Here is an 18,930-nt window from a genome sequence, read left to right as displayed (position 1 = left end):
TTAAACCTGATTCTGATTGGCCGAGGGGACTTTTCCTCCGGAGCCGAGCTGAGACTTCGAGGTCGGTGGGAAAGGAAACGCTCATCACGGAGCGGGACGAGCGAAGTATCGAGACATTCAGGAAACACTAACGAGGTTCGCAACGTGTCGTCTGACCATCAGCCAGCTGTCGGCTCATTTCACGGCCAGACGGCGTTCAGCACCTTCACTTCCTGTCAGATCTTATTTCAGGGACTTTAACCCTTCAGCGTCCTGCGGCGCCATCTGCTGCTGCTGAGCTTGTAGGTACTTTTATTTTTTTTTTCATCTCTCAGAGCGACAAACACTGACCTCCTGCACCGTCTCCTAGCAACAAGAGATGGACTCCCCCGCCACACAAACAAACAACGGGCCGAGGCTGTGATGATGCGTCACAGAGTGTGTGTGTGTTGCAGTACTGTGAGTACACAGTAATACTGCGTTAGCACTTGCTGTGTGTACTTCCAGCTGAACGTGAAGCTGCAGCTTGTTTTTTATTCATGTTGTTTTCCTCACTGAGTTCTGCTGAAACAAAGCGGCTGTACGGAGGTTTGTTAGTGACCACAAACTGACTGAGCAACAAACAGTCACTTAAACTCAATCAGGCCGAGTCGACGGCCGAATACCTTCCTTTACTCATCGCTGCTTTGCTGCCTTTATAGAGCGCGACGTGAAACCACAACCACTTCTTCTTCTTCTGCTCCAGACGTAAAACAAAACCTCATTCAAAACTCCATTGACATTTCTAACAATTCTAAAAACTAAAAACTCTTCCTCAACATCACGTCGTCGGGCTCGCTTTATGCGTTCGGCTCAGGACGGAAAAACATTTAAATATTTAACAAACCGTTTCCTGTTAGCCTGAACGTCACGGCTCGACAGAAGAGGCCATCAGTTGCAGAAGCTGGACAGGAAGTGACGTCGTGACCTCGGCTCTCTATAAACGCTCTGAACAGGTCTAACGCTCGCTCAGTATTTGGTCGTTAATAAACTTCCTTTGTTTCTCTCTCTCTCCGCTGGAAACTTAATAATGTTTGAATCCGTCCACTTTCCCCTCTCACCCCTCCCGGTCACAGATGGAACACGTGTTGATCGGAGAGTTCAGACGCTGTGAGTGAAACTTCCTGTCTCGCTCTTCACACGTCTTGTTGAAGTAAAGAAATGAACCTTTGCTTGTTAAAGACAAACTGAAAAATGAAGTCTCCTGATCATCTTCGCTGGACGCCTGCAGGGATTCTCCACGTGCAGTTCCCTCTTGAAGCCAGCAGAGCGCGACGTTGAGCCACGAACAGACGTTCAGGCTCAATCCCAATCTTTCACATTTACCTAAAAGTTCAAAAATGACAAGGCCAGCGTTCAAATATATTAGAGTCAAACTTAACTTAAAGTATGTAAAATACTCATGTAAAAAGTCCATATCAGAATAATTTATATGATATTATTGGATAATTCATCACTTTAATGTTGCAGATGGTACTTTATTTACTGCAGGGAAGCTTCTAAGATAATTTATCAGTTAGTCACATTTGTATTAATAATCTGAAAGATAATATAGTGAGGAGTAAAAAGTACAACATTGGCTTCAGTGCAGTAAATGTACTCTAACATTTCTCCACTGTGAAAGATAATTAGGAGTTTTGGCGGGAACAGTGAAATAAATCAGAGTTGGACTTACAGAAGTCAAAGTCAGAACTTCATCTGGAGTGTTCTTTTTCTTTTTTGAATCTCGGGGACGATTCATCATTTTAAAGGAAAATCTGCACAATAAAGAAAAGTTATCTGGTCACATGATCACTGTTGAGTCGTCCAGACAGACCTCAGATCAGTGTGAAGTCGCTCTGACACCGGTCACGTTTCAGTTTGTGACGACAGACGTTGTCAGATATCCACTAAAATAACTGTTTGTCCAGATTGTGAGTGATCTCATTAGGTTTATAGGCTTCGTCCAGGTCACGGTTCATTAATAATACTCTATATAATAATATCCTGGGACTTTGGAAACATCAGCATCGTCTTTGATTTCCTTCCCGTGCAGCGTTTCTGTGTAGTAACAGGTGTAATGAGAGGAAACGGTCGCCAGGTGGCAGCAGAGAGAAGTGTTGGTGTTAAACAGAATGATCCACCCTAAAGTTTCAGATTCAGACTTCACACACACAGAAGCTGCAGAGTCGTTTCATCTGTTGCTCACAGGTTTTTCTTATTTGGAAATGAAACTCTTCAGACTTCTGTTCGTTTGACAGGTTTGTGATCAGGAGCACAAAAATATCCTGAACATCAATCTGTGACTCCAGATTCCCTGAAAACGCTGAAGGAACGGCGGAGGTCTGGACTCCTAGAGGAGGAAAGGTTTGTGATGAACGCGCCTCGGTGTGATTACAGACTCACAGAAACACTGAGAGGGACGAACAGGAAAGTTCGACACTTTGAATGAAGCTGTTTTCTCTTGGTGTGCGGTCGTCTCCGTCCCGAAGACGCTTAAAAACAGCACGGAGGGCTTTATCGAGTCGAACCACCGTCTCAAAGGTACAAGTGAAAGATTCTTTCTGTCCGGTGGTCTGAAGAAAGTCGTCTCATGACCTCGATCCGCTTCTTGAGATCAAAACAAGAAAACCGGTTCCGAACACGTCACACATGTAGATCTGGTTCTCAGTCCTCATCAGTGCTCATGAGCTCTGGGATCAGAGATCCTCTGTACGGGGGTTTGACGGTAAATCCACACCAGCTGTTTCTGGCGCAGTCCGAGGCTTCTCACATGGCGCTGACGTCTTGCTTCAGATTCCCCACGAGCCGAGCCATTCTTACCCCCCGCCGCCGTCTCTGAAGCACATGACACTAATAGAGAGCCTAAGCCCCTCCCCCTCTGGTGGACCCCCATGGGACCTTTCAACGGAGAGCAACTAATGTTTGACCCGTTTGAATTTAGTCCTGAGTTACACACACGATGTTTAAGATAATTTTTCAAGAAAGTCACAGTTTGTGACATTAGGTTATATATTTTCATACTACATATCTCATAATTTTGACTTAAGTAGGTAAAATAATTCAAGTTATTTTTTTTTTATTTTGTTAACTAATTTATCATTTTTTTTAATTGACTTTCCAAAACATTTCAATGTCAGTTTAGTCTAATATCATATTTTTTTAAATAAAAAAGCCAAATTTAAACTTAATAATTAAAGATTGTCAATTGTTCCCTTGAGTCCAAATGTTGATAGTTATATTTATTTATATTTAGTTTCTTAATTTCACTGAAATATTTTGACCTTTTGAGTCAAAATTATTTCTCACAATATGATTTAAAATGTGACAAAATTTACTTACAGTGACAATCAAGAAAGTCACCTTTGTCATAAAACTGCTGAAGTATAAGGCTGTGAAAATACGTAATTACTAAGAACACAAACCCGCTAACGTTACTGTAGCTAATGTTACTGTAGCTAACGTTACTGCAGCTAACGTTACTGCAGCTAACGTTACTGAAGCTAACGTTACTGCAGCTAACGTTACTGCAGCTAACGTTACTGAAGCTAACGTCAGAGCGCTTCCATGTGTAGATGATGTGATGAAAGGACAGGAGTCGTTGGATTAAACACATCAGGTGAGATACACAATGAACATTAGCTTAGCATTACAGCGTTCACATGTTGTATGTTGTGCGAGAGGAGAGATGTAGATCATTAAACGGTTTCACACAAAACCACGTTATTTTCCTGTTTTACGACAAACTGCGACTTTCTTGACTTAAATTATCTTTTAAACTGACAAACATCATGTGTGTGACTTAGAGCAGAATTCAAACTAGACAAAAACATTTGTTGTCTCTCGCCGTTGAATACGGAACATATTATTCTGAAATAAGGTCCCATGGGGCGGAAGAGGAAGCGATGGACTTGCGTACTCACAGATCGCCTAGTGTGAGTTCGCATCGGCTCTGTGCATGAAGTCGTTCATTTCCCAACCAACGTCCTGGTCGCTGGTCGTAAAGTGGAGTCATCAATGGCGACCATCAGCTTTACCTCCATTTTGTTTGAGGTTCTTTGACGTAGTTGGGCGGAGCTTCGGGGAATCAAAACCGGCTGACCGGATGAGTCAGGGGACATTTACATAATTTTCAGCGTTTGTCACGCTTGACTGGGATGTTTTTTGAGGTCTGTTTCACAAAGTTGGCGTCTCTGGTCTCCAGCGTCTGTGTGAAGACATTACCTAGACATCATCTAATTAAACCTTGGTCCAAATCATAAAGTAGTTCTGAGGCTGAAGGTCTTGTGCATCACTGTGATGGTGACCGTCCTGGTCTGGTCCTGGTCTGGACCGGGTCTGACTGTTCTCTGGTCTCTTTCATTGGCTTTATGTCCTGCAACATTTCAAAGAGTCCTTACTTTTAAAATCCTTAGCGGACCTTCATCCAGAAAGACCTCTGGGGTTCTTTGCAGTGATGTGAAGTTCAGACCAAATCTGTCCTCCGGCCTCTTCCCTTCCTCCATCAGATAATCGTCTTCACGCCGGTCGGTGCGGGAGGAAGCCGCTGCTGCTGATATGCTAACGGACCGCAGGGCTCAGACTCATCCTCCCGCTGAGCTGTTTGGCCCTCGCTGGGTCGTATTTACTCCCTCAAATATCCAGTAAACTCGTGTATTTCTGGTGTATTTGTCGCACTGTGCAATGTAAAGCAGCATAGGATGAATTTGTCTAAAAGTCATGGCCTTTCAGCTCTGTGTGTTTCCAAACCGTGTAAATAAATGTTCACGTTGAGAAGCCATATTGTAGTTGGGCTGAACGCCTGGCTAGCACTCGCTTTAGGGCACTTTGGTTTAGATATTTTAGAGTGAAAGCAGATGTTGAACCTCCTCAGAGGGGTTGAACCCACCACTTATTTATTGATTGACGACAAATTTAGTTTCTGTGAAAGTTTTTTTTTTTTTTTTTCCTTGCGGCTTCGCTGCGTTCTGAATGTTCGCCGCCGGCTCGCCGATCGATGGCTGTACATACTGTCCACATGCTGTGAGGTTTTGGTCGTAGTGAAAATGTTTCGAAGGCTTAGAGGCAAAAAAAAAACGTTTTGAAAACAAAAGTCGAAGGTGTGAGAGTTATTTTTATTGTTACAGCGCAGAATTGTTGATTAAATATTTCCAGGCTGTTTGGTGAAGAAGAGAAACCACGTGAATACACATAACGACAATACACTGATGTCGACGACAAGAGAGAAGGAAACTTTACTGCTTAAATCAAGTGCAACAGTTCTTTGTAGTATCCTCAGGTTCTAATTGATTCAGTCATTGATAGGTGATAGAGTGCAATGAAATATAAGTGTATGGACAGACTGTTTTAGTGTACGTTACTGCATGATGCCCAAGAAGAAAGTTTATCTTAAATTATTGACGAAAACACTGCAGGTAAGTCAAAGTTAAAGACGTGTCAGAGCTTCCTCATCATGTTGATCAACTTAACTCACAGCTTTGATTTAATATCCTATTCATTTAATATCCAACACACAACACAACTCCGGTTTTCCTACACAGCCTGGGTCTGTGAATGGAGCACAGAGAAAGTGGCCCGGACCGATCCTCATTCCAGCCAATCAGCGACAGGCGGCGGTAGCGCCATGTTGCAAACACCGGTACGTGCTGGATTCGGTACGGGACCCCAGGTGCTGGACAGAAGGAGGGACGGCCCAGAAACAGCCAGAGAGGAAAGTGAAGAGTACAAAAACAAGTTGACCAGGTGAGAGCGTTTTATGTACGAGGCTTTCAGTGCTCGTTAAACCTCAGAGACTTGAAAGGAAGGAAAACCGACCGGAGGCTCCGTTTCTGCTGGACAGGTGACGTTAGCGTTCCTGCTTCACATTAACGAAAGGTCAGTCCTGTCTGTCGTCATGTTTACGGCTGATCCCAACTATTAGCTTTGTTAGCTTTGTTAGCAGTAACCGAGCTAACGGTAGTAGCATTATCTGTCCATATGATCCAAAAAGGTAGGTGGCCTAAATTTACCGGAGAGATGCTGAAGTCAGCTTCTGGTTCGGCAGTTTAAGGGAAAGTTACAGTGATGAGCGACGGAGCGTCAGTGCGTCATTTTCAGGAGGATCTAGCGACAGCGCTGCAACATAAGAGCCATGTTTTCAGCGGTGTGTAAAGACCTTACATAATGAGCCGTTATGTTTGAGACACCGCGGGGCCTCTTACAGGGAAGAACCCATGTGGCGCCATGTTTCTACAGGAGCCCAAACGGACAAACTGCTCTACAGAGTGCGTTTCGTTACTACGTTAAAGACAAGAAGAAGAAGTATCAGTAGTCGTCGTCGTCATCTGGTTTGTTAGAAGTAAGAAGAAGATAAATTTGGACAAATGGTCGACCACACGTGTTATTTAGCTCAGAGCCGACAGAGCGTGTCGGCCACGGTAGCTTCTCCTGCTCGCCAGCGATGACTGAGAAGTTAGTTGCAATTCACAACCCTCACCACTAGATGCCACTAAAACTTACACACGAACCTTTAATGCTTCCTGAAACCCACTTTAAGATTTGTGAGACCTTTATTCTATTTGAGAAAATGGAAAAAAGACTATTAATGTTTTTTTCACATGTAGACCTCAATGGACCAGGTCCAGATCAAAAACCACTATGCTTAGAACCGTCAACTTACGGACTAGATTGTCCCGAGAGGCTAAAGTTTCTTTAAACACAGTTTGAGAATCGTGAGACCTTTATTCTATTTGTGGAAATGAAAACACATGTTTTAAAGGCAAAAGCACAACAAACATTTTGAAAACAAAAGTCTGAGTCTATTTATTACAAGTTTCAGAAACGTCAGTGCAGCATTCGCTGATTAAATATTTCCAGGCTGTTTGGAGAAGAAGAAACCACATGAATACACAGTATTAGTAAAACACAGACAGCTTCTGACTGACGTGGACGACATGAGATATTCAAACTTTACTGCACAACAAGTCTTTAACGGAGCAAGATTAATCCTCATCGATCTGAACATGTTCACCCGCCAACTGTTTCTAATCGTTTAGTTTTCAGGAGCGATGGACATTTAGGAAATGTGGAGCTTTTATTATTCCACATTTTCTTAAATTATGAACAAGATAAAATGATTAATGTCAAAGATGTCAGAACATCCTCATCATGTCTCTCAAAACTAAACAGTTTTTCTTTTGACTATTTGATTTAACTGACTTATGAGTAAAGTCAAAAATTAAGTCATAATTCTGACTTAAGTGCGTAAAATAATTCAAATATATAAATTTTTTAAATGGCAAAAATTGACATTTCATCATTTTACATAAAATGTCATGTCAAAACTTAAATCACAATGTACATCATAATTTTGACTTGAATATGTAAAATTATTCAAGTAAATTGATTTTTAAATGTCAATTTGTCATGCAGTAAAAGGTCTTAGTTTGACTTCCTAAGTTTGCCACTTTCAGCTTTATAGTTAAAGATTATGAAAATGGTCACTTCTGAGTCCAAATGTTGATATTTTCATTTAGTATTTCTGAATTTGACGGAAATATTTTAACCTTTTGAGTCAAAATGATCTTCTAATGTATTTGTCACAATAGGACTTTACACATCACAACTTTTACTTACAGTGAGTATTTTTATTTTCTTCAGTCATTTAAAATATTATTCTTCCTTGATAAAATGTTGCAACAGGTGAGTAACACTTGTTAACCTGCTCTGATGTCACTGCAGTGAGACATGCTGCGTTCGTGCCCGGACAGAAAATTGGAAATTCCACTTTCCTACAGGACGAAGAAGCAGATCAGCTCTTCAGGTAACACAACACACACACACACACACTTTGTAAACAGCACAGATTACACCAACAATAGAAATTCATTAAAAAAAAATTCTCTGTAGCTGAAAAATGTTCCAAGATTTCAAATTTAAGGACTTTCAAGGGGTTGTTATGTCTCATTCAAGCATTGGGTTCATTAGTCATCACGCAGCCCGCAGAAATAACTCTATTTAATGAAACCACATAAACAAAATATAATTAATTAAAAATTATGTAAAAAGTTGAAAATTAACCAAGGGACAAATTTCTGAAATAAAAGAAACAACTCATTTTAAACCTGCGGTTTGTATTTCCTTTAAATGTAATTAAAATACATTTTTTAAAACTTTAAAACACTTCTTTGGTTAAATTTTACATTTCTGTTGACTTCTGTGCCGCAACATGTTGACAAAACCCAAACTACAACTTCCTGTTGTGAATTACAGCCTCAGTGTCCGTCTTGAACGCAGCACTCGCCTCCTCTGCAGGTGAACGAGCGTTCGAGTCCGACTCTACTGAGTCTCTGCTGGAGGTTTCCATGTGTCAGTCTGCTAATTAAAGTCCAGTTCTGCAGAGTTCTGGTTCCTGCAGGATGAGACGACCATCCTGAAGATCCTCCAGATGGGATTTTATTTCCTGCTTGTCACTGATCGGCCATGGGCGGCTCCTCTTCTTCCATTGGCTGGCTGCCGAAACCGCTGTCGACCGTAGCGTCTGATTGGACAGAAAAACACCGAAAAGGTTTGAATCGTGTACGAGTCCACTGAGCATGTTTATATTTACAGATACACAACTTTATTTATAAAAACCTAACTTTACTTATAAACTTTATTTACAGTTACGTGACTTTATTATATGTAACGTAAATTAGAGGAACAACATTTTTTATAGTAACGTAACTTTATTTAGCCTTATTTACAGTAAAATTACTATTTATGACATAGCTTTATGTTTAGTAACATAACTTTATTTACACATCATGCAGACACCAGCTGTGGTTCTTTCACCAAGATCTCATTTCAGTCTGCAGACCATCAAAATGTTTGAAAATACTTGTTTTTAATCTGAATTGTTAATATTGTCAATGATTAACAGACTTTCAATGGAAAGTTCGCTTTATATACTGTGTTATATATATATATGTATGCATTATCGTTTAGAAACAATGTTCTAATATGTTGAGTGATCTGCATGTTTTTATAGACATTTGTCTTGGATTTTTGGTTCGTGACGTTTGTTAAAGTGACAAAATGAGAATTCAGACTAACAGCTGAGTTTGTGCTGAATAAAAGACACCGTTCATCTGTTTACAGTCACATCGTGTTACCTGTGCTGTGTTTGTCGTCTCGCAGCTCGGTGTTTCTCAGCAGTCGGACTCCTTCTGTCAGACCGAGAGACTCAAGAGCTTCGACCAGACCTTCGACTGGACCTCCACCCAGCTGCACAAACAGACGCAGGTCATCAGACGTCACATAGGTGAAACTGGACTAAGTTTACGTAGTAACCATTAACCATGTGGCTCCACAAGGCGTCCTGACAGACCGCTGATTGGAGGTGGGGGTATTTACCTGGTAGTGCTGCAGCAGGTGGTGGCACGGCGTCGGACTGTCCAGGTACAGGTGAGTCAGCATCATCATCCCCAGCTTCTCCGCCAGTTTTTCCCAGGGAACGTCTCCGACACTCAACACCTCCACCAGCCGGGACAGCGTGTCCTCGTCCAGCCCCGAAGTCTCCGCTTCTGCAACGTCAGCACAGGTTTGATACCAACTTTAATCAAACAGGCGTTTCTCTTCCTTTATTTCTGTTCGTCAGTGAGTAAATATCAGTGTCCATCAGTCACACGATGTTCAGCATGACAGTCTGAAAAAACAACAAACCTTCACTGGGTTTCATCTTCTTACTGCTGTGACGACTCGACTTCGGACTCTGTCTGGAGTTTAACAGGTTTCGCACCTGGAGAGGAGACGAGGAGACGTTACCATCTTTGTCTGGACTGACTCTGTAGTGTTTTATTTTGAAGGGATCAGGTACCTTTTGGCACTTGGCGAGGTCCAGAGGGGTGTGTCCCGCTGCAGGTCTCTTGCGAGGGTTGACTGGCAGTGAGGCGGCCTCGCGCTCTCTGATTGGCCCGGTGTCGTCTTCTTCGTCTGAAGAGGAGCTGAAGAAAAGCGGCTCGTCGTTCTCCATGTTCTTATCAGCGCCTGAAGAACAGCCTCGGTTTAATCTCAGCAGAGTTTCTGTCCCGATTAGGGCTGCAGCTAACGATCCATTAACTATTGATTGATCAGTCTATAAATGGTGATCAGCGTTTCCTGAAGCTCAAGATGACGTCACTCAAATGTCTCTCCACAACCAAAATAATTCAGTTTCAATCAATTACGAAAATGGTGATTAATTTAATAGTAACTAATTGATTAATGGATAGTCGTTGCAGCTCTAGTCTATATTTTACGCTCTATTAAAAGTCAGAGGACTGAGAAGAAACATGTAAAGGTTTGAGATGCAGTTAATTTTATGTACGGCTTTAACTATCGATCACTTTCATTATCGATTCGATATCGAAGGGACTAAATGTAAGTTTCAATGAAACTAATCAAAATTGTCATTGCCTTATTCAGTGGGCTCAAAAGTCACTTAGAAATGAAGCACACGCCTGTTTTCTCCTGTTGCTTGCATCAGCCACTATTCTGCTTTTAATGTGAGGTCTCCGGGTCGGATTCAGCCCTGTGCGCTCCTTTCTCGTACTACAGCGACCACACGGCATAACGACATGCAGTCCACTAACACCGTAAAACAACCGGCTCCCAGCAAAACACAGACTCCACGTAAGGATCCAAAACAACAAGAAAGGTTCATGTGCTGAATCCCATCAGACCAAACGGGCTCAGATGATGTCGAGTAAGAACAAAGTGAGAAACACAGAGAAAGTCACGTTAGCTCGCCGGCTAATGCAGAACAGTTGCTAATGTTATCCTGTGCAAGGTTTTATCACTTTCCACATTACTTCACCAACTATCCTGTGTACCGCTGTTGATTTAGCCTACAAGAAAGGATGTAACGGTAAAAAGCAAATGAGGAGCGATTTGTTTACTAACGTTAGCCTATAGCGATGCAGCCAGCTAACGCTACAGCAGCTCAGACCTGCCGCTGTTTGCTTCGTAACTTTCAATTTACGTTTATTGTGGTTTTACCATCAGGTACACATCTTCTCAGTCGCTGTAACTAACGTGACCCACATAATATACAACACTGCTACAAAACGTTCACAACAACCCAGAGGAAGGAAGAGACGCCACTAGTTACAGTAAAGTCACTGACTGCGGTCTGACTGTTATAAAGAGTGACACAGTCTCGTTATAATATTCAGTCCAGCTCACCAAACGTTTCGTTATCATGTAGCTGTGCTGACGTCGCCGAGCCTCCGGAGACACATTCGCAGATACTAAAGATGGTTACTGAAAGCAGCAGGCGAGCTAACGATGTAGCACGTCGGCTAAATGCAGTAAATGTACCGCGTATCATGTAACGGATTAGTTCAACCTGCAGCTGATGAAACTGTTACTGTAACGTTAGCTGAGTTTCCAGCTCTGTCTGTTGTCCCTGCCTGCCTGTAGACCCCGTCACTCTGCGCCGGTGTTGACCTCTGAGACGGGAACGTTGAAGTACAGAGCCTGATCACGTCTGAAGAAAAGCCGCAGCCTGCGTTTCTGTTTGTATTGTATGTTTTCTGTATGAAAGCGGTTGTGTTTCAGATTCTGCTAAAAAATAAAATTTCGCAGAGACTTCATGTACTGACAAAGACGAGCAGCAGATCTGTCACGATCGCAACTCTCAACACAGATTCAAGAAACCCCGGTGAATTCAGAGCGACTCTTCTGAAAATGTGACCTATCACGTGGAGCCAGCTGGATTCACCCTGTCTGAGTCGATTGTTAGAATAGTTGACAGTCTGCGTGTGTCTCAGTGCTTCACCTGCAGCGATGAGCATGGAGCAGAGGGTCGGCGAGCCCTGACTGGCCGCTAGGTGGAGAGGTGTGTTTCCTCCAAACGTGCACGAGTTGACGTCCGCCTTCAGCTGTGAACAACACCAACAGAGTGAGTAACGCTGTGATGTCACTGAGCAGGTGCGCAGCTGTGCACAGGTGTGCGTGTCGTACCTCTGTGATGAGAGTGCAGGCCACCTTGAACAGGTTTTCCCTGACGGCCAGGTGGAGGGCGGTGTTTCCGCTCTTCTGCTCAGGTGCGTTGATTTTGGCTCCGCCCTCCACCAGCAGACGGAGGCAGCGCTCGCCGTCCCTCCTCACCGCCAGGTGGAGAGGATGAAGACCTGAGAAAATGCAGGGGATTTTAGGGCTTCACTTCACAGGCAGCGATGGAGCTCTGTGGTGTTAACGTGGTCAGTCTCTCACCGTGTAGTCGGCGCGTTGACCAGTGGGAGCGTGCCGCTCCCCCAGGTGAGCCAGCAGGGGGCGCAGTGTGGCGTTGTCTCCGGCCAGAGCCGCCAGGTGGAGGGGACTACGGCCATCTTTGTCCAGCAGGCTGGGGTCGGCCCCCGCCCTCAGCAACACCTCCACCACCTTCACCTGCCGGGTGATCACGGCCAGGTGGAGAGGCGTCTGCAGAGACAACAGGAAGTGAAGGCGTTAGTGGTCGGGTACTAGAGTCGGCGGCAGGTAGCTGTGATCAGGTGCATTGAAGTGAGAGCGTTAGCTACCTGTCGGAGGAGGTTGGCGGTGTTGAGGAGGTTTTGCTGCTGGCTGCTCAGCAGAGTGTGGATCAGCTGATGGATCACACTGGTCTGCTGATGGATGATGGCCAGGTGCAAAGGACTGTGGGAAAACAAACCAGCGTCAGACCTTGGAGCAGATCTTGAAATGATCTTTTTGGTGTCGACCCAGAAAGGTCACAGTGAAAAAAAAAACTCACGTGTCTCCGTTGCTGTCCTGGATGCCACAGAGGTGTCTCTGGATTGCCAGAAGGACCCGGGCGTCCCCGGTGCTGCAGTACTGCAGGAGGGCGGCAGCAGTCTGTCGGCGCTCTGGGAGGTTCTGCTGTGCAGGGCGGCAGCTGGAAACACAAAGCTGGACGTTAAAGATCAGATACTCGTGTGACCGCGAGCGGGGTCAAAGGATGTCCTTCACTCTCACCGATCTGAAACAGCTGCTGCTGTAGTGGAGAGCCGGTCTGTCGTCTGTCTGTTGCTGGGTGGCCCCTGTCTGAGGGGCGGAGCCTGACATCTGAGCCCCTCCCCCTCCGCCAAATCCTGTGAAGCCTCCGGTGAAGAAAACTCCTCCCGCTCCTCCTCCTCCTCCTCCTGCTCCATTCATCTGCTGGTTGAACTGGAATCCTGCAGAAAACAAAGTCCACAGCATGTGGTTGTTCCCAGTGTTGATGTGTGGAAATCCCCACTCCTGAAGCTGAAACGTTCCTTTGTTATAAAAACCTAAGAAAAAACAATATCTCTACCTCCTCCTCCTCCTCCTCCAAATCCCCCGGCTCCTCCACCTCGTCCTCCTCCTCCTCCGCCTCCCCTCCAGGATTCATAGTGAGGCAGCGGCTTCTGCTTCTTTCTCAGCACCTCCTCTTTGTCTGAAAGACACCAGCAGAGGATGATGAGACGGAAACATCCTTCATGAATCTGCCTGATGAAGATCTGGGTGAGTAGGTGAGGACTGAAACTCCACCGAGGGAAAACCCGAAACATTTAACGCCAAAAAAAACACATCTTCCCGGGGATTTACAGCTTAGCACCTCGTTAGATACTGTGCGTGTATGAGGGCGCGGCTGACCTTGGATCTGCGGTATGTAGGTGAACTGTTTGGGGTCGCTGCTGTCGCCGGCCTTTTTCCTCTTCAGCTGCAGGAAGACGGTGACGGGCCGCTCGATCTCTGCGCTGTGATAGGGCGGCGTTTTGAACACGATGGCGTACTGAGGAGACAAAGAGAGGGTGAACGCTGTGAGAGAACAACACTGACAGTCAGGATTCAAACCTGCACTGAAACACTTTGTGTTCAGGTCCATAGATGGAGTTACTTCAGTTTCCAGGGTCAAGCATTTTTAAAGCTCAAATTCTTATTGGCCCCCTTTAAACCCACAGTTCAGACAGTTTAACTGTTGCTTTATTAATTTCACTGTTCATTACTAACTCCTGTGCACGAGCTGCTGTTGCTCTGCTGCTCATGTTTTTGCATTTTTCCTCCAAGAAAATCACATTTTCTGACCCCATAAAGACGTAATGACAGAAGTAAACGTGTTCAGTTTATAAAACAACCTTTGATTTATGATGGCTAGAACCACCTGTGGAAAACTATAATCTGGGTTTAATCAAGGATCAATAAGATTTAGAGTCAAAGCTCCTGTATCAGCTGGGGAAAAAGAAATTCAGTTTAGTGATTGTTCAGAAAGGATTTGTTGTAGAGCCAGCGGCAAGGCGACTACGAGACGTTTGTCTTTACAGAATGTGATCGTGATCTCAGGTGTTACATTTATCTATCATCATTTCACAAACTCTTCTGTTTGAGCCTGTAAAATGTTGCTCAGACGTTTAACAGACAAAAAGCAGGTTTTAACATGTTAACATGAGACAAACCCTGCACGCTGCATAACCACTCACTTCATATATAAACTAATACAGTGTAATACAGTCTCTGCTGGTGTGGACAGGATATCCTGCCTGTGTCTTTTTTGAGCTCTTTGTCTGTTTCCACTTTCCTGTATGTGTTCAGGTAATCAACCACAACAAACATGCTGAAGCTGAAGCTGAACTTATATAAATCCAAATGTTTGAACCAGATTGTTTCTGTTGTGGTAAAAAAAATAAAAATAAAAAAACAGTCTGAAGGAATTCCCCGTTCAGCTGAAAGTGGAGCTGCTGTTTGTCGCTCGTGTTTCCAAAACATTTATCAGACTGACAGAGTGACTCATTCACACCCTTGTTCCTCTATCCCTGTGGGGCAAGTTAGTTAAGAACAAATTCTCATTTACAACCACGGCCTGGCGAGAAGATCAGATTAACGAGGCCTAACATATTAAACCATACAAAAGGGATGAGGTTGTAAATCAACTGCAAACATCTGAGAAGGTCTATAAGAGAATAAAGTTACCCTAATCTGGACCCTCAAACAGCGTCTCTACAGAGGTCCCCACAGTGACACGAGTCCCCCTCAGGTTAGTGTGCAGCCCGGTATAGTCCCCAATAGGATATTAAAACATGAAACACACACACACACACACACACTCTGTACCTGTTTGTGGACATCTGTGGGGGAGAAGTCGCCGAACGCCTCCCAGCCTCCCTCGTCCTCCTCATAAAAACGGATCTCGATGTCGTCTGTAATGAGCAGATGCATGATGGGATATTTCTCCAGTTTGAGAGACATTTAAATAATAAACAGGTAACAAACAATAAACACCTGTAAACAATCTTTACCCACAAACTACAACAACCAGCGGTGGAAGGTAGCTAAGTACATTTACACCATGTACTGTGCTCAGAGGGAAATACTGCACTTTCTACCTCAGTACATTAATTTAATCACATAAATATAATGAATAATAAATCCTGCTCAGAAGTATAGGACGTCTTTAAAATGAGCTCCACATTAATGCATCAATTATTATTATCCAATACTATACTATGTCTGTACTTTAAGTATTCTTGATGTTGATACTTTTGCAAGTAAAATTAAGATTTTGAAGGCAGGAATGTGAGTACTTCTTCCACCGCTGATGAGACGTGCATATAAACTCTTTTTAGCAGCTGCAAAGGATCAAAACCTCTTGACTGGAAGAAATCATTATTGATTTGGCAGAGACATCACTCAGAAAACGTTGCATCAAAGCAAATGTTTTCACCTTTCTGGACTTTGTCACAGAGCAGGAAGATCTCGTCTCCCCCGAGCACCGAGCCGCACGTTTTGTCCATCCGAGAGATTTTCAGGTTGGAGGCGTTCGGCGACTCTGCAGGAGGAAAACTGACCGTCAGGAATGTCGAGATACTCGAGAAACCGCTGAGACCAACAGAGTCTGTAAAAGGCTCCACATGTGCATTTTAACATTTACTCCTATAAACTTAGTCACTATTTAAAAGCTACTAGTTCTTATTCATTAGTTAGCGGTAGCTATTCTATTTTTTACTACCAGTCACTAATAAAATGTAAATAGTTACTAGTAACTAATGAATAGATGATATCTGAACTTTTCAATGGGAACTATGTGCAATAAGTTACTAGTAACTAAAAATTTGTTTTAAGGAATAAATGTTAACCAACTTGTGTTTAAAGCAGCTTCACAAGTGAAATCTCTGAGCCACAGATGGTTAAAAACAGACAGTTGTTTGGGACTCACTGCTGTCGTAGATGGGGTTGGAGACGACGGGCTTCAGTGCTCTGGTGAAGCCTCCCTGGCTGTCCTGCAGGTAAGCGGTGAACTTTAACCTGACTATGTTCAGGTCCATCACTTTGCCCAGCTCCTTGGCCTCCTTCAGGATGGAGTTTTTCCTCTGCTTCTGAAGGCGGAAAGACAGCCGAGCGTCAGACAGCTGACACTGTTTTTGCTCCTGATGAAAGCCACGAGGCCACAACGTCTAGCTTCATCATTTTACACATAAAGTCGAGGCTTTTAAACAGATTCTGGTTGGGACATAACATCAGAACAAAATATATCATAAAGAATAAAACTAAAAAAACAGCAATGTCTTAAACAACTGGACGACATGTTGTTACGACTTGTACGATCACAAGACTCACTTACTCACTAAGAGTCTGCGCTCAGGTGAGCCGGTGTGGAAGAACCAAAGAAACAAACAGATGAGACGGAGGACAGGTGAGTTTACCTGTCAGGTGGCAGTGAGGTCCTTTCTGCCTCTTCCTCTCCTCCCTCAGCCTCCTGCTCAGCACCTCCCCCACTCCTTTCTTGGTCACATGGAGGATCCCCAGGTTACTGAAGCTACAGGAAGTGACATCAGCAGTCAGATGAAATATTTCACGTTTTACATCATAACATGAAATTAGTCTCTTTTCATTTCAACTGTTTTCATCTGTTTCTTTCTTTGTTTTCAGTTGCCTGGAGAAGTTTTACTTATTTACACACCATATACTTTATTTTAAAAGATTTTCTAAAAGTCTTTTTAATGTATTTATAACACTGATACATTAAGTTAAATCTATTTCCTCTAACAGTTTTATGAATTTTAGACACAATTGTCATTTGTTCATTTTTAACCAGCTTTCCATCAAATACGCAGATTTTTCAGTAATTTAGCAGCAAAGGTTTGCTCTCCTGCTCAATGAAGATATTCATAAAGTTTTAATTTCAGTATAAATCAGATTATGACTCGTCTTTATTAAAATCCCTCGTAACAACTGTTGTCTCCAATAACCTTTTAATTCCATCATCATTGTTATGAATAGTCCGCTCTTCTTTAGGCGTGTTTATGTTTCCTTGGAACCTGAACTATATAAAATATAATCCTGACTTCCTCTTTGGGGTTTTTCTCTGGAAGGACTGACGAGGATTGAAATCATGAAAACTTTCCTCCCTGATTCCTGCTCAGGAGCTTCAGGGGGATTCTGCTGTGACGTGATTGGATACTTACGAGGCCGTGAGGTCGTTGGGCCGACCAGCCATCATGCAAGTGCCGTTCTCGTGCAGTGGCGTCCCACCAGACTGTGAGCGTGGACACGAGGAGGATCGGAGTGGGTCACCAGCTGGACCTCCACCCGGCGTGGCCCACGTAGTTATTGATCTGAGACGGACAGAAAACACGTTAACAGCTGATCACAATGAAACTGGAAGAGCATTTGTGTCATAATAACTAACTAGAAACTGACAAAGCAATCGTTCGTGTTTCACCTCTCAGGGGCAGCAAAACAAGCCATGAACACAACATCAGAGCAACATGTGATCAAACAGCTGCTCGTCCCACATCCAGGAGCACATGATGGAGCGTTTTTGTTTCGTCCGTCTGAAACACGATCCAGAGGTTTTCTGTCCACATTCGAATCAGCCATAACATTATGACCACCTGCAACACAGCCCCGACCCACTGTGTGTTCTATCAGAACCAGCATCAACTATTCGATCTCGTCTGTTGGATCGGACAACACGAACCAGCCTTCACTCCCCACGACCCTGTCGCCGCTTCACCTCTTTTCCTTCCTCGTACTGACCCCTGCAGACCGGTTTGGAGATGCTTGACCCAGTCGTCTAGCCATCAGTTTGGTTCCTTGTCAAAGTCGCTCAAATCCTCACGCTGCCCCTTTTTTTTCCTGCTTCTAACATCAACTCTGAGGACACAACGTTCACCTGCTGCCTGATAGATCCCACCCACTGGCAGCACATAATGTTCTGGCTGAGCGGTGAATGTGAACAATCGTAAAATTATTAATTATTTAAGCGTTAGCATTCAATAACAGCGTATCCCACAAGGCCTTGATGCCGTTTCTGCAGTGACACTCGTCCTCTGGACACAGAAAGATTCCCATGGTTACATCTTACAGAGTTGGTCGACAGCGGGTTAAAAACATGTCCCCTGTCATTAGGGCCCCACAGAGTCTATTCATGAGCTGTAGTTGTGTGTGAAAGTGCTGTAAGAGTGTTGTTGACGTTACCCACCTTCACGGTTGGGTAGGTTCCTCCTGTTCTTCTCGCTGGAGGCCCCTGGAGCCCGCCATGGGATGGACCCTCGCATCATAACGGAACGAAAGCCCCTCTGAGAACACACAAACACACACATATTTACTGAGCATTGGTGGTTAACAACGTCTCCTTCCTCTGATCAAAGCGCTGAGAGTTCGTCTGAACATCTCAGGCTTTTCTTTCACCGTTTTCTTTAGAGGCTTTAGAAGAAAGAACCTGCAGGTCTGCATTTCATCTGCTCTAGATTACAGATCCTTCATATACAAACACTGTAGACCTCTTCATCTCTTCTTCATATTATGCTTTTAGATGAATATTTGGTGTCTCTGATCAAGGTGCAGAGCTTCAGTCTGAGGAACCTACAACATCTCCTCCTGTTCATTTAAAACCTTTCTGCAGGACAAACTGTGTTTATAAACTGTTTTATTTGGTTTGTATCACTGTTGAGTGTTTCCACCTCTAAAACAGAGTCACAGGAAGCTACTGTCAGC

The 18,930-nt window shown here is 43.8% G+C and overlaps 1 pseudogene; it reads right to left on the bottom strand.

The window, feature by feature from the left end:
• Positions 1-8,088: 8,088 nt before the first annotated feature.
• On the bottom strand, positions 8,089-18,491 carry LOC119885377 (annotated as a pseudogene).
• Between the last annotated feature and the right edge of the window lie 439 nt (positions 18,492-18,930).

This window comes from Micropterus salmoides, unplaced genomic scaffold, assembly GCF_014851395.1.
Source record: "Micropterus salmoides isolate LMB-PRFRI ecotype aquatic unplaced genomic scaffold, ASM1485139v1 Ms_hic_scaffold_3986, whole genome shotgun sequence".
Classification (NCBI taxonomy): domain Eukaryota; kingdom Metazoa; phylum Chordata; class Actinopteri; order Centrarchiformes; family Centrarchidae; genus Micropterus; species Micropterus salmoides.
The sequence above is the reverse complement of the archived record's forward strand: the minus strand, read 5'-3'. Positions and strand labels throughout refer to the sequence as shown.